The following is a 15177-nucleotide window of genomic DNA, read 5'->3' on the forward strand; positions in this document are numbered from 1 at the left end:
TAAAATTACAGATGACACATCATGTTCAGGCAAATTAAGTGTCTTACCCAAGATCTGTACAGTTATGAAGACACAGAGCAGAGACTGAACTGGACGTTTTCTGACTCCAAGTCAATTGTTCTTTCCTTTAAGACATGGTGTTGTTTCACAAATAAATCTTATCAGTGGTCCTGACAAAGGGATAAAGGGATTAGGCACAGTAGACTTCCATAGCACAGCCTTAGAGATGGTCAGAGAATGCAAGATGAGTTAAGGTGAATCAATTCCAGGAGTGAGACTATTGCTCAGATAGAAGTTCCCACCAGATAAGAGCTAAACACTTTTGCTGTGTTTCCAGAAACAAAACAAACAAACTAACAAAAAATAAAAAACAAAACAAAACAAAAAACTGCACTTGGTTTCCACAGTGAAGAAAAGCAAAAACCAACAGGATAATTCTCAATACCATGTAGAAAGAGGAGAAAAGGCCTTTGCTTTTTGTCTTTGCCTTTGTTCATTCCACCTTATCCATTATTATTTTCTTTTGAGGCACATAGGGTTTATTTATTCAGACAAGCACTGGGGATCTCCTGTGAGGGATGTTTCATATTGTGAGGAACAAAGTTGCTTTATAAACAATAGGGGACACTATGTCTAGAACTAGAATTCAATACCCAGTGCTAAGAATTTTCTCCTGAGGATGCTTTCCAGGATAGCTGTCATGTGGCCTGATATAAGAGGCTCATGGGGCAAAATATGAAATGCTGGCTGAATTTATATACTTTATAGACAAGCTTCTGTTGACAGATACAGATAGAAGATAGTAGATGCACATGATCCGTGAGTTTCAGAATTTTCCTTCCTTGCATAGGTGGTGCCCAACGGTGAAAAATAATCTAAGGACAGGCCCTTTTGGGGAGATGAACAAAGTTCAGGGAGCCAAGAAACTGAAACTTCACCTTTTTATGGACAAAGAGAAAGAAGCAAAAGTAACAGAAGCCCCTGCTATTTCCCCATGGTCTTGTGTTTCAGGAAGATATCTCCTCTTTCTTTTTACTACGTGATACTGTTGCTGCACCCTGTCTGTGTTGCTAACCTTGGTTACATTCCAAATAGTGGGCTCTAGCATCCCTTTGCAAAAACTGGGCTGTGTCAGTATGTCTTCTCAGAGTGGATATATTTGTGAGATTGACCGTTTGAAATTAGAATGTTAAAAGGCATTAATTAGTGTATATAATAAAGCACCAAAACATCTCAAGTCAATTTCCAATCCATTGATTGTTCTTTTCCCTTCTTGGGTTTTAGAGAAAGCTGGGGCCAACAAATTCCTGGATCTTTTGGCTTCTTCAGTAATCTCCTAATCATTAGAAAGAATACAAAGATACCAATCTTTGCCCCAGGGCAGTTCCCTGTTAAGAACTTAATTCTTTTTTTATTATTTCTACAATCAGAAATATAGTTTTATTAAAGAAAATATGAAAAATATGTAAAAGTTAAGAAAATTTTAAATACCTCAAAACCAAATCTGACAAAGAAAACCATAGTTAATATTTTGATGCAGTTTCTTTCAGTGATACGTATACAAAATTTATATTTATGATAATTTATACTGGTGAGACTTGTTTTTATCTGATATCATATCATGAGCATTTTTCCTTGTCCTTAACTATTCTTCAAGACTGCAATTTTCCTTTTTTTTAAGATTTTATTTATTTATTTGAGAGAGAGAGAGCATGAGGGGGGAGAAGTAGAAGGGGAGGGAGAGAATCCCTCAAGCAGACTTGTGCTGAGCACAGAGCCTGACACAGGGCTCAACTCACTGACCCTGAGATCATGACCTGAGCCAAAACCAAAAGTCAGACGCTCAACTGACTGAACCACCCAGGTGCCCAGCAAGACTGAAATTTTTGATGGTATAACAAACGAAGGTATGCTTTCTCACATATTATAATATGTCCCACCACCACATACCAGATTTTCAGAATCCTTTTTAAAACTTTTTTAAAAGATTTTATTTATTTATCTGAGAGAGAGACAGTGAGAGAGAAAAAGAGAGAGATCTTGAGCAGGGGGGAAGGGTAGAGGGAGAAGCAGACTCCCACTGAGCAGGGAGCCCAATGTGGGACTCGATCCCAGGACCCTGGGATCATGACTTGAGCTGAAGGCAGATGCTCAAAAAACTAAGCCACTTAGGTGCCCAATTTTCAGAATCCTTAAAAAAACAATTATGACTATCTATTGGTTGGATATTTCAGGAAAATAATTATTGAATAATGATGATCATGATGATGATAAAAGTAATCATTGGATGGCTTTTAGGGAAATACTTGCAGTTTCATCATTTAAAATCAAGTTGGCTGTCTAAATTATTAAGTTTTTATTAAGAAAGAAAATTGAATTCCATCAAATGATTTTTTATTATCTGGATGATCACATAGGGTTTTTTATTTACCTATTTGTTTGCCATATTATATTGATCGATTTCTAAATATTAATTTGGAATGCCTTGAATTTATGAAATTATCATACAGTTGGATTTGGTTTTATATTTATTTATGATTTTTACATGTATATTCAAATGAGATTAACCATAGTTTTATTCTGTCTTTGACACCGGGGTATAAAAGTTATTTTAGCTTGATAAAATAATTTGAAGGCTGTTCCATAATTTTTTGGACATTAAACTCTTTATGTAGCACAGAAATTATTTGTTTCTTAAAAGTGTAACCCCTTTCCTAAGTAATCTGTGTCCAGTGTCAAAATGAGGATCAGTGTCTATCTTTATCCCAGTTGGATTTCTGATAATACTACAGTATCTACTGTGCTAAAAATTGAATAAATGAAAGTTTCTATGAGAGAAGTCAGCACAGTTCTGTGAAAGCACTCAAAATGGGAATCCTACCCAAACTAGTTCATGAAGGTTTCCTAGAAAAAGGTGATAACAGGGAGGGAGGGGCCTTTCCAGTTTAAGATAAGAGCTTGCACAAAAGCATGAAGAAGAATGAGAATGATGTTCAGGGTAAACTGTGAGGAGTTCAGTATGGCTATAACAGAGCACGAGGAAGAAGGGTCAATAGTAGCTCCAGAAGTTCTATAATAGCAACATTTAGGGGTGACAATCTGGTTGCAGGAGAGTCTTCTTGGAATTACTATATCAGACAAATAAAAAACAACTGGAGCACAGCTGAGTTTTCATACAGTATTAACATTGTATATCATAGGAACTTATGCATGGAAAGATCAATGTGGGCTAGAAAAAACAAGGCAAGAATGTTTAATTTTAACATACCTGAGGACCATGTAGATAAAAAAGAGGATCTGTGATAGGTACTATAGTGTTGTGATAGGAAGGCTGATTCTTGATCTAGACTGCCAGGTATTAAATCCAGGTTCTAGCTACAAGATGTTGAGGAAGCTATTTAACTTCCATTTATCTGTTTCCTCCTCTGTAAAACAGGGATAATAGTAGTATCTCATACTGCTATTGTATAAATTATGTACCTCATAGGTTTGCAGTGAATACTAAATGAGTTAATAGTGTAAAGTGCTTATAACAGTGCCTTGCACAGAGTTAGTTCTCAATAAATATTAGCTAGCTATTATTGGGCCAGCCATATGAATACTTACCAACATTCATAAAACCTTTGTTCCAGGAGCTGTTATAAGCACATTTTATATATTCATTATCAGAAGGTTTCTTGCTATGAAATAAAAATAATATAGAAGACACAGAGATAGGGGCACCTGGGTGGCTCAGCTGGTTAAGCGCCTGCCTTCGGCTCAGGTCATGATCCCAGGGCACTGGGATTGAGCACCATATCGGGCTCCCTGCTCAGCAAGGAGTCTGCTTCTCCGTCTCCCTCTGCTGCTCCCCTGCTTGTGCTCTCTCTCTCTCTCTCTCTAATAAATAAATGAAATCTTTAAAAAAAAAAAGAAGAAAAAGACGGAGATACATTCCAACTAGGATATATAAAGATTAAGAGGAAAAAAAATACTTATCATTAAATATTAGTATTTTAGTATATTAACTTGCCTGAAAAAAACATAAAATTTGCATCAAGGATTTTGGTGACAAAAAAAAAGAAGAGAATGATTACAAAATTTAAAAGAATACATGTGTTAGGAAGTGTTAGGAATACAAGTGACCTATACTGACAGAGGAGAAAGCCAGGTTCTGAAAAAATTGTACTTATGTGGACCCAGGCCACTTAACCCCTGGATGCTCCTTGCAATCAATCTCAAAGAGTTCTAGATTAACTCTAGACTGGTCCTTGAAAGAAGAATAGATAACATGTCCATCTGAGAAGAGAAAATATTCAAAGTCTGTCCAGTAGGACCTCAAAGTTTAGTGGTATCACCTTAAACATGCTACATAAATTTTTATGAGTCAGTCAAGAGACTTAATAATTATAATAAATGATATAATTATAAAAGTATTATAATTACAGATATGGTGTTTTAACCATGTATTATAATAGGCACTTCAGATATTTTATGTAATTTAATACTCACAACAAATTGCTAGAATTATTTCTTTCCCACATCTTACCATGAACCGACTGAGGCTCAGAAAATCACAACAAAGCTAAATGGCATGGTGTTTACTGTACATGATGTATTATTTTAAAAATAGAACCAGCTTCCTTTTTAAAAGATTTTATTTCAGAATATTCATTAATAATGAGATTTATATGTACATTTAGAATTACATTGTCCTTATTACTTTATTAGAGGCCTGACACTTGACAGCACAACTCTTGGGTTATTGGTAGGTTTGCCTCTGCTACTGCATGGCCGTACAAAGTACTGAATCTCTCAGCGCTTCACTTTCGTCATCAATAAAGTGAAAATTGTATCCATGCCTTTCCTGATTCCCAGGGCTGAATGGAAAATCAAAATATTGCAGGTAAAAGTGATGTTTTAAACTAAATTATAAAATTAAATCTCCTGAAGTCATATACTTATCTGAACTCTGCAGGTGACAGTGGACACATGGAGATGGGGAATTACTCAGTAGTGACCAAATTCTTTCTGGTGGGACTTGCCAGATAGCCAGTGCTCCAGCTTTTTCTGTTCATATTCTGCCTCATCATTTATGTGATAATCCTCCTGGGAAACAGTCTCCTCATTATCATCAGCATACTGGATTCTCACCTCCACACCCCCATGTACTTCTTCCTTGGGAATCTCTCATTCCTGGGCATCTGTTACACATCCTCTTTCATTCCTATGATGCTCATCATATTTAGATCTGAGAGAAAATCCATCTCCTTCATTGGCTGTGCTCTGCAGATGGTTGTCTCCCTTGGGTTGGGTTGCACTGAGTGTGTCCTCTTGGCCGTGATGGCCTATGACCCGTATGTGGCCATCTGTAACCCACTGAGGTACCCCATCATCATGAGCAGAGTGCTTTATGTGCACATGGCTGCCTGGTCCTGGATCATAGGCTGTCTGAATTCCTTAGTGCAAACAGTCCTGACAATGGTGTTACCTTTCTGTGGGAATAATGTCATCGACCATCTTTACTGTGAGATCCTGGCCCTTCTTAAACTCATCTGCTCAGATATCACCATCAACGTGCTTATGACAGTGGCAAGTACTGTTTTCTTAGTGATTCCCCTACTGTTAATTTTTATTTCCTATGTTTTCATTCTCTCTACCATCCTGAAACTTAACTCTACTGAGGGGAGAAAGAAAGCCTTTTCAACCTGTTCAGCCCACCTTGCTGTAGTAGTTTTATTCTATGGTTCAGCCCTTTTTATGTACATGAAGCCTAAGTCAAAGGACACAAACACATTTGATGAGATCATCGGGTTAACTTATGGAGTGGTAACCCCAATGTTGAATCCCATCATCTACAGCCTGAGGAATAAGGAGGTGAAAGGGGCTATGAAGAAAGTCTTGAGTAGATACTTACACTCAAGGAAAATATGAAAGTGCTTAGGACATATGAACACATTTGGGGAGAAGATACATTTTTTGTAGTCACAGATGAAGCTGCGGAACTCAGTATAATGAGAAAACTGTGTTTGTAAAGTCAAATATGGAATTCTCATTTTTACAACAGAGAATGTCCATGTAAATCTGTTCATATAATAGCTTTGCAGCTGTCCTTCTAGTTATATGGAACTATGCCTCTTGATCCCATAGAGGTCATGATGGATGCTGTTTATGATGAATATCTCTCTGTCACTATGTATTACCTTCTCTCTCTCCTCTTTTCTCCCTTTTCCTTCTTTTACTTTTCTCTTTCTTTGCTCTCTTCTTTATCTTCTTTCTCAGTCTCCTCAAGTACAGATGTATATATTGTTTTGGTCTGCCCAGCATCCTCTCATCTTGTAAAAGAACACATCTTTTTATTTTAAGGAATCAACTGTCTCCCACTCTCAGTCCATATTTGGCTGAGGCTGACCACACTCTCTGGATCAAATGATAAGCATGAAACACAGACTGGGGCCATGAAAAATGAACATCTCCTAGCCACAGTGATTTATTCAGGGTAGCATGTGACCTAAACCATGCTAATCACACTTAATTGCCAAAATGTTGCTTAAGTGTCAAAGAAGAATCACTCTTTTTTTCAAGGGTCTCTAACAGGTAGAATATATGCCCAGATCTTCTCCTGGCCATCTTTGTCAATATATGGGGAGAGCCAGACTGAAAATGAAATCACCAAAGAGGAAGGTAGAGCTGAGGGGAGAACTTAGGGTGTGCTTGATGTCATTATTAACTCCTGGTTCAAGGTGGGTCTAAAAACATTAATGCTTGGACTTTTCAGTTATGTGAGCCAATAAAATTCCTTTAAAATAGATTGAATTAATTTCTACTGCTTATAACCATATAAATCCTTTTTAATGCATTTTTTTAGTTCCAAAGGTAGAATTTAGTGATTCATCAGTTGCATATAACACCCACTGCTCATTACTTCAAATGCCCTCCTTAATGCCCATCACTCAGTTACCCCATCCCCCACCCACCTCCCCTCCAGCAACCCTCAGTTTGTTTCCTATAGTTAAAAGTCTCTTATGGTTTGCCTCCCTCTCTGTTTTCCTCTTATTTTATTTTTCCTTCCCTTCCCCTATGTTCATCTGTTTTGTTTCTTAAATTCCACATATGAGTGAAATCATATGGTATCTGTCTTTCTCTGACTGACTTATTTCACTTAGCATAATACCCTCTAGTTCCATCCACGTCATTGCAAATTGCAAGATTTCATTCTTTTTGATGGCTGAGTAATATTCTGTTGCATATATATACCACATCTTCTTTATCCATTCATCTGTTGATGGACATCTGGGCTCTTTCCATAGTTTGGCTGTTGTGGACATTGCTGTTATAAACATTGGGATGCAGATGCCCCTTCGATCACTGCATTTGTATCTTTTGGGTAAATACCTAGTGGTGTAATTGCTGGGTCATAGGGAAGTTCTATTTTTAACTTTCTGAGGAACCTCCATACTGTTTTCCAGAGTGGCTGCACCAGCTTGCATTCGAACCACCAGTGTAAGAGGGTTCCCCTTTCTCTGTATCCTTGCCAACATCTGTTATTTCCTAAGTTGTTAATTTTAGCCATTCTGACAAGTGTGAGGTGGTATCTCATTGTGGTTTGATTTGTATTTCCCTGATGCCAAGTTATGTTGAGCATTTTTTCATGTGTCTGTTGCCCATTTGTGACAGTGTGGTACTGGCACAAAAACAGACACATAGATCAATGGAACAGAATAGAGAACCCAGAAATGGACCCTCAACTCTATGGTCAACTCATCTTTGACAAAGCAGGGAAGAATATCCAATGGAAAAAAGACTCCTGGACTCCTGGAATCAAACTGGACCACTTTCTTACACCATATACACACACACACAAAAAAAACTCAAAATGGATGAAAGGGCTAAATGTGAGATAGGAGTCCATCAACATCCTAGAGGAGAGAGGCACCTGGGTGGCTCAGTTGGTTAAGCATCTGCCTTCGGCTCAGGTCACCATCCCAGGGTCCTGGAATTGAGCCCCACATTGGGCCCCCTGCTCAGCAGGGATTCTGCTTTTCCTTCTTCTTCTGCCCCTCCCCTTGCTTGTGTTCTCTCTGTCTCTCAAATAATAAAAAAATCTTAAAAAAAAATCCTAGAGGAGAACATAGGCAGCAACCTCTTTGACTTTGGCTGCAGCAACTTCCTGCTAGATATATCTCCAAAGGCAAGGGAAACAAAAACAAAAAGGAACTATTGGGACTTCATCAAGATAAAATGCATTTTCTTATCTTACCTCATCCTCTCCCTCTCCCTTACTAGCTCCTAGCCCTAACTTTTCCTCTGTATATCCCTTTTTCTTGATTCTTTAGAAAACTTTGTGTCTCCCTCTCACTGTCATTTTGTGATTTTCTTTCTGTTTCCACCTCTTTCTCACTCTTGCTCTTTCATCCTCTCTCTGTCTCAAGAACTTGTCATTTTTAAGAATCACTGTTGTTCCCAAATTCAGCAGCACTCAGGAGTCACCTCTTCCTTTAGTACCAATTACAATAATACAATTACAATAATATAACCTTTATGTTGCATGAATGCACATAATTTATCCCCCCTTGCAAATATTGCTGAGGACTTTTTAAATTTTCCTAGTTCTTGGTCAATTTTTCTCCAGACAGCTCTACTATGCTTCTTCATCACTTTTCTGATTATCTTACAATTATTTTTCATTGTATTTAAGCTCTCTACAGCCCATTTCACACCCCAAGGAGTATATACAAAACACGTGCATTCAAGAGGTTGTCACATTTAACAGACTACTTATAAAATAAAGTGATGCAGAAAGAAAACTCCACCTCATTACTGAATATCACTGCTGCTAGTATTTACTAGACATACTTCCTCACAAGGGCCTCTTTTTTTTTCAGATTTTATTTATTTATTTGACAGAGAGAGATACAGTGAGAGAGAGAACACAAGTAGGGGGAGTGGGAGAGGGAGAAGCAGGCTCCCTGCAGAGATTGGGATCATTCCCTGCATATTTTCCGACCACATTGCTTTGAAACTAGAGCTCAATCATAAGAGGAAAGTTGGGAAGAACTCAAATACATGGAGGCTAAAGAGCATCCTACTAAAGAATGAATGGGTCAACCAGGAAATTAAAGAATAATTAAAAAAATTCCAGGACCCTGGGATCACAACCTGAGCTGAAGGCAGATGCTTAACAACTGAGCCACCCAGGCACCCCTCACAAGGGCCTCTTAAAACTCCTGGATAATCACCTTCTGTTTCCTCTACAAGCATTAGGCTTAACCCAATAAAAACATATGGATAGACAACTAAAAGCACTCCTCCTTGTGGCCCTTCTCAAAGGAGTGAGTCTACCCCCAAAATAGATGGCAGCTTCTACTCTTTTAACTACAGAAAAGAAGTTCAGGCACTTTTAAAAGCAATGTGTCCTCAGGGCGCCTGGGTGGCTCAGTCCTCGGGGCACCTGGGTGGCTTAGTTGATTGGATGTCCAACTCTTGATTTTGGCTCAGGTCATGATCTCAGGGTTGTGAGATCAAGCCCCACGTTGGTCTCCACACTCAGCATGGAATCTGCTTGAGATTCTCTCCCTCTCTCTTTGCCCCTACCCCTGCTTGTGCTCTCTAGATAAAAAAATAAATAAATAAAATCTTAAAAAAAAAACTATGTGTCCCTACTATCATACCGGTAATTTAGAAATATTGGAGCCCAGCACCTTGACAAGTGTAGATTTCATTCACTTCAAGAATAACAAACATGTGGGACACCTGGGTGACTCAGGTGGTTAAGCATCTGCCTTTGGCTCAGGTCATGATCCCAGGGTCCTGGGATCAAGCCCCGCATCGGGTACCTTGCTCAGTGGGGAGCCTGCATCTCCCTCTGCCTGCCGCTCTCCCTGCTTGTGCTCTCTCTCTCTGACAAATAAATAAAATCTTTAAAAAAAGCACGAATAATAAACATGTAATAACAAAAAGATACTTTATCATCTTTACCCATCTAATGAAATAAAAGATTTTGTGGTGAAAAAAAAATTTCTTCAGGCAAACCTCTGAGACATACTATCACATAAAACAGACTATCTCCTCACTGTCACCAAAAATGGTCTTGACTCCAATTATTTGTAGGATTTCACATACAATTACTAGATATTAATATCAGATATCAAGTATGGTAATCTCAGAGGGAAGTAAGTTTCTAATCTACCAAATAATATTTAAAGGTCAGTTAACACAACAGTCAAATCTCACAGAATTAAAAGCATCTAGCTCAACACTTTATGCTTGAATATCCTCTAATACATCCATAATGGGTGGTTATCCATGCTTTCTTGCACACCTCTAATAATGGGAAGCTCATCACCTACTGAGAGACTGTAGTCATAGTTATTAGAAGCATCTTCTTATATGAAGCCAAAACCTATCTTTTATATTTTCTACTTTTTATTCTTAGTTGTATACTTTAGGAAAATATAACGAGTTTAGAACTAGAATTGGTTTATATTTTAGAGCAGGCTACTAGTTCTTAGAATTAATAGAGTTCAATTCACTCATTCATTCAACAAATATATGAATATTTACACTCTTCTAGATAAGGGCAAACAATATGAACATTAATGTCTGAGTTGGAGTTTGAACACAGATCTGTTTTGTTCTAAAGTCCATTTCATACCTTTTGTTCCCTGCTACTATCCTGTGATTATAGCTTGGACAACCTTTCAGCTTGGATATTATAATAATGTTCTAAGTGGTTTCCCAATCTCTGAATTTTTGCTAATTTTAAGCAGTCTGTCTACCTTCCAGATTAATCTTTCTAATTCAAGGTGTTCATCCTCACTAACTATTCAAAAACTTAGTTTGGTTTTCCAAGTAAAATGCAAACACACTGACATGATATTAATGTCCCTCCAGAAAATGGTCACCACCTAAAATTCTAGTATTACCTCCTAGAGCAAACTCGTCCATTCTTATTGTTTCAATGAATCACCAATAAAATGATGAATCCAAATCTACAAATACATCCCACATTTCTCTCTGGAGGATTTTACAATGTTATCTCATCTAAATGCAATAAATAAAACACATTTCTTTCATTCATCATGTTATCTTATACCATATTGTCTTACTGCCATTTTCCCATTACAAAATGCTTCCTGCTGTTTTGATAATTCCCAAAATTCTTAAAATGAAAGCACGACATCAGCAAGATGGCAAAATAGAAGGTCCCCAGTTCTAGTCCCCACACAGAAACACTATTTGGTAACCATCCATAGGGCAAAGTGTCTTTGTGCAAGCTTCAGGATCCAGTTAAGAGGATGCAACATATCAGTGGAGCCCACGAATGAGGGAAGTTATTTGAGAAAGCAGGCCAACATCCCAGTAGCAGGACCATCAGCTGTGGACCTGGCAGACCCAGAAGCAGCCCAATCCACTTGTGGACTTAGCTCCAGCACTGCATGTTCTTGGACCTGCCACCAACCCTGCTCTTAAAAAGACCTGGCAGGAACCACACCAAAAGGCTTCCACTAATAGTCCCCAACCCAACCACAGTCTGCCTGTGGACCTGGAAGCAGCCCCTTGTTTGAACACCAGTCCCATCCACCCAGGGACCCAGCATGAGCCACATATGCACAAATCCCTAGTAATAAGCTCACCCACCACAAACCCAACCGCAGACACAGAAGCAGCCCTGTGACCCAGCTCCAGCCCCACTCGACAGAGATCCCAGAGGTAATCCTGTCTGTCTGGAGATCCATCAGGAGAAGGTCATTACCTGCCAAAATCAGTCTGTAAAGACTGGAAGAGGTTAATGGCCCTTCAAAGGCACAGACACCTTCACAATGGTTATAAGAATAATGAAAAATCAGACAAAAATGATACAAAAATCAAAAACCAAAGAGGGAAAGAGAAAACTTTGGGAGGTGATAGATAAGTTTATGGTATTGATAGTGATGATGGTTTTACAGGTGTGTAGTTATCCCCAAATAGACCAAGTTGTACAAATTAAATATCTAGAGCTCTCGGTATATCAATCATACTTTACTAAAACTAGTTAAAGAATTCTTAAAATGACCTGAAAATTTGCCCAAGATCTAGATTCTTTGTAACTCTTCAGTCTCATCTTTCACCCCTGTTTATCTATCTCTCCCCACTGTTCTGCACCCTGTGTTCCAGCTGGATTTCTTTTAATTCTTAGAACTATCACTTCTTCTGTCTCTCTCTCTCCCTCCCTCTCTCTCTCTCTCTCTCTCTCACACACACACACACAGACACACACACAGACACACACACACACAGAGACACACACACAGAGACACACACACACACACACACTTCTATCTTGATGAAGCTCTTTTTATCTCAAAATCTAAGTGCTTGGACTCCAGTCAATGTACTCTGCCATAATCCATACTACTTTATTGTTTTGTTTTTGCTGATAAAGAAAATAATGATTAATATAATTCCACTGCTAGAGTCACATCTTGATTGGAGTCCAAGCTAGAAGTCAGTTTCCAATTTCACACTGATATACCACTTACTGTGTTACACAGTTTGACATCCTAAGAAAAATCGGGATCACATCATTTACTAATGTAATAACTAAAGAAATATATGATACACTATGTTTGCAAAACTAGAAGTTAAAGTCATTTTACCACTCTGTCCAGTGGCAAAACAGTCCCAGAGGATTCAAGAAATTTAAATTGTGACATACTGGTAGGAATTTTTGACTTGTGATTACAAATATTTCTAACAAAAATTCTTTAAAGGTTATACTCTATATAAAGAAACCATCAAATGTCTCATGATTATAAAAATAAATAAGTAAATGGTGGTAAATACTCAAGTTCTGAAATACTGTATCAATATGATTAGATAATTGGCTAACTCTTCAAAATTTAAATGAAAATAAAGAAGTGTGTCATTGAGGAAGAAGCTAGCTTATATTTCCTTTTTTGAGGAAACAAGGCAGCATTTTGTGTGACTAATAGAAGGTTCAAATATCTAAATGTATAAAATAAATAAAATGAAACAAAATAGAGGATTTTTTTTTCACACCACCAAGAGAGTATTCTTTATTAAATCAGGCTGTGCAACATTTCCTGAAATAGAAGATTTTTTTCCAATACTAAAAATGTATATCTTTTAAATTCACAGGAAACTTGTCAAGTTAAATGTGTGACGCAAAACAGACTCTAATGGAGGCAAGAGTGACAAATGAATTTTTTAAAAGTATCATTATAAATGTCCTTACACTTCAGAAAAAAAGTTATCCTATTTAAAATGAAAAACTTTTTAATAGATTGTTTACAACTCCAACAAGGGAGTAATGAAAAACAAATTTTAATGGTCCCTTTGAAACTTAATTTCCTATACTGAACAGTTAACAGTTAACAGTGTTTCATTGTTATTCTTGGGGGGATTGGAAGAACCAGAGAGCGAAGAAAGTTAAAGTATCAGATGATTAAGCAAATTTAAACTCTAAGTAATGAGGAGAAAGTTATAAATAAACTTCTGTCACATAATATGTTTTCTTCTAAAGTCTTCCATCTGTTTTTAGCTATTTCTGCAGGAACTACTGGTTCCTGTGACATGTGACATTGAATAGACCACAGCAAAAGGATCTTTGTTATTCCTACAATATTTTTCTGCAGTCTCACATTCAATACCCACCCACAAGGCCATGAAGATACTTTTGATAATGCCATTCCTCTACATTCAAATGATAATCACTTATATATCTTGCAATGTTGTTCTTCAAACAACTAAATTATATAATCACTAACATTTCTCAGGACCTATTCTAATACAGAACTGTAATGAGAACTAAGGTTTTGAAGTTCAACCCAAAGAAATAAAACTATAACTTGAATGAAAGAAGGAACTCTTTCTCTGTGTTACTCATATTCTTACACAGATATGGGATTTAAAATGATTAAATTATGATATACTATTGATTAGAGACTATCTAAATTAATAGTAATTTGATCGTGACAATGACTGATACAGGATATCAGTATTAGTATGTAGGCACAATGTATATTATTGGTTTTTTAAAGAAAAAACTAGGACTTTGGCCAATATAATTAACACCACTGCAATTAGTGAGAAAGAGCTATTGAATATAAATTTTATGCATCAAATTTAAAAGATTTAATTTTCAAAGGATTTTGAATGGTACAATAAACAGTTGCCTCAGTGTTCGGGGCAGTGATGAAAGAAATTATTGAAGTAGACTAACAAGACTATACTATACAAAAGACTGTCATTTATGACAAACAATATTTATCATATTAATCTTTGTTAAAAATGAAATTCTGTCTTCATGGCAAATAGTTTTTAATCAAAACAAAGGCCAGCATACTATTTGAGATTAAAATTCAGGAACATGAAGCAAAAGCAAATTATAGAAAAGAAGAGAGATAAGCAACAAAATAATCATGTAAAAGAAGACAAAATTTTAAGAAAGTTCTTATGCTCTGTGTTTTCTAGTGTCAGGTTAAGGTAGGGAATTTAACCGCCTTGTCTTACCAGCTATGTTAAGTCCAATGATGAAATAAATCATAATAAATTCTAAGAATAATGATACAAGAGTACGGTGTGCACAGAGTTACATTTTCTTTCAATAAGTATATAACTTGTTAGTATTTTCCCTTAATATCATCTGTTTTCAAAACATAAAATATAGAATTTTCTTTCACTTGCCTTTTACAAAAATAAAGAGCATAAACCCTAGACTATGGTTCTTTGTATAGTTGCTACAGAAGACTTCTTCCTGCTTTTTCTTTTGTGGGTACCATACATACATATCCTATCTACACCTTATTTTATGACTTGACAGGAACACTAACACTTCACATTTTAAAACATAAAGTTTTTGGGGTGCTTGGGTGGCTCAGTTGGTTAAGCAACTGCCTTCGGCTCAGGTCATGATCCTGGAGTCCCAGGATCGAGTCCCACATCGGGCTCCCTGCTCAGAGGGGAGTCTGCTTCTCCCTCTGACCCACCCCCCTCTCATGTGCTCTCTCTCTCTCATTCTCTCTCTCAAATAAATAAATAAAATCTTTAAAAAATAAAACAAAGTTTTTCATCAATATTAAATAAATGAGCACTAATATTTATAATAAAGCAAAATATGTTAGCAAAGCTAATGCCAGTAATAAAACATGGAAGTGGGTCTAAAAAGAAGTATTATTTTACACAAAGAGCATTTAC

The 15177-nt window shown here is 37.0% G+C and overlaps 1 pseudogene; it reads left to right on the top strand.

Moving 5' to 3' along the window:
* Positions 1 to 4959: 4959 nt before the first annotated feature.
* On the top strand, positions 4960 to 5913 carry LOC114213547 (olfactory receptor 13D1-like; annotated as a pseudogene).
* The last annotated feature ends 9264 nt before the right edge of the window (positions 5914 to 15177 follow it).

Source organism: Eumetopias jubatus, unplaced genomic scaffold (assembly GCF_037043125.1).
Source record: "Eumetopias jubatus isolate StellerSeaLion01/CBP00866 unplaced genomic scaffold, mEumJub1_p1.0 scaffold_15, whole genome shotgun sequence".
Lineage (NCBI taxonomy): Eukaryota > Metazoa > Chordata > Mammalia > Carnivora > Otariidae > Eumetopias > Eumetopias jubatus.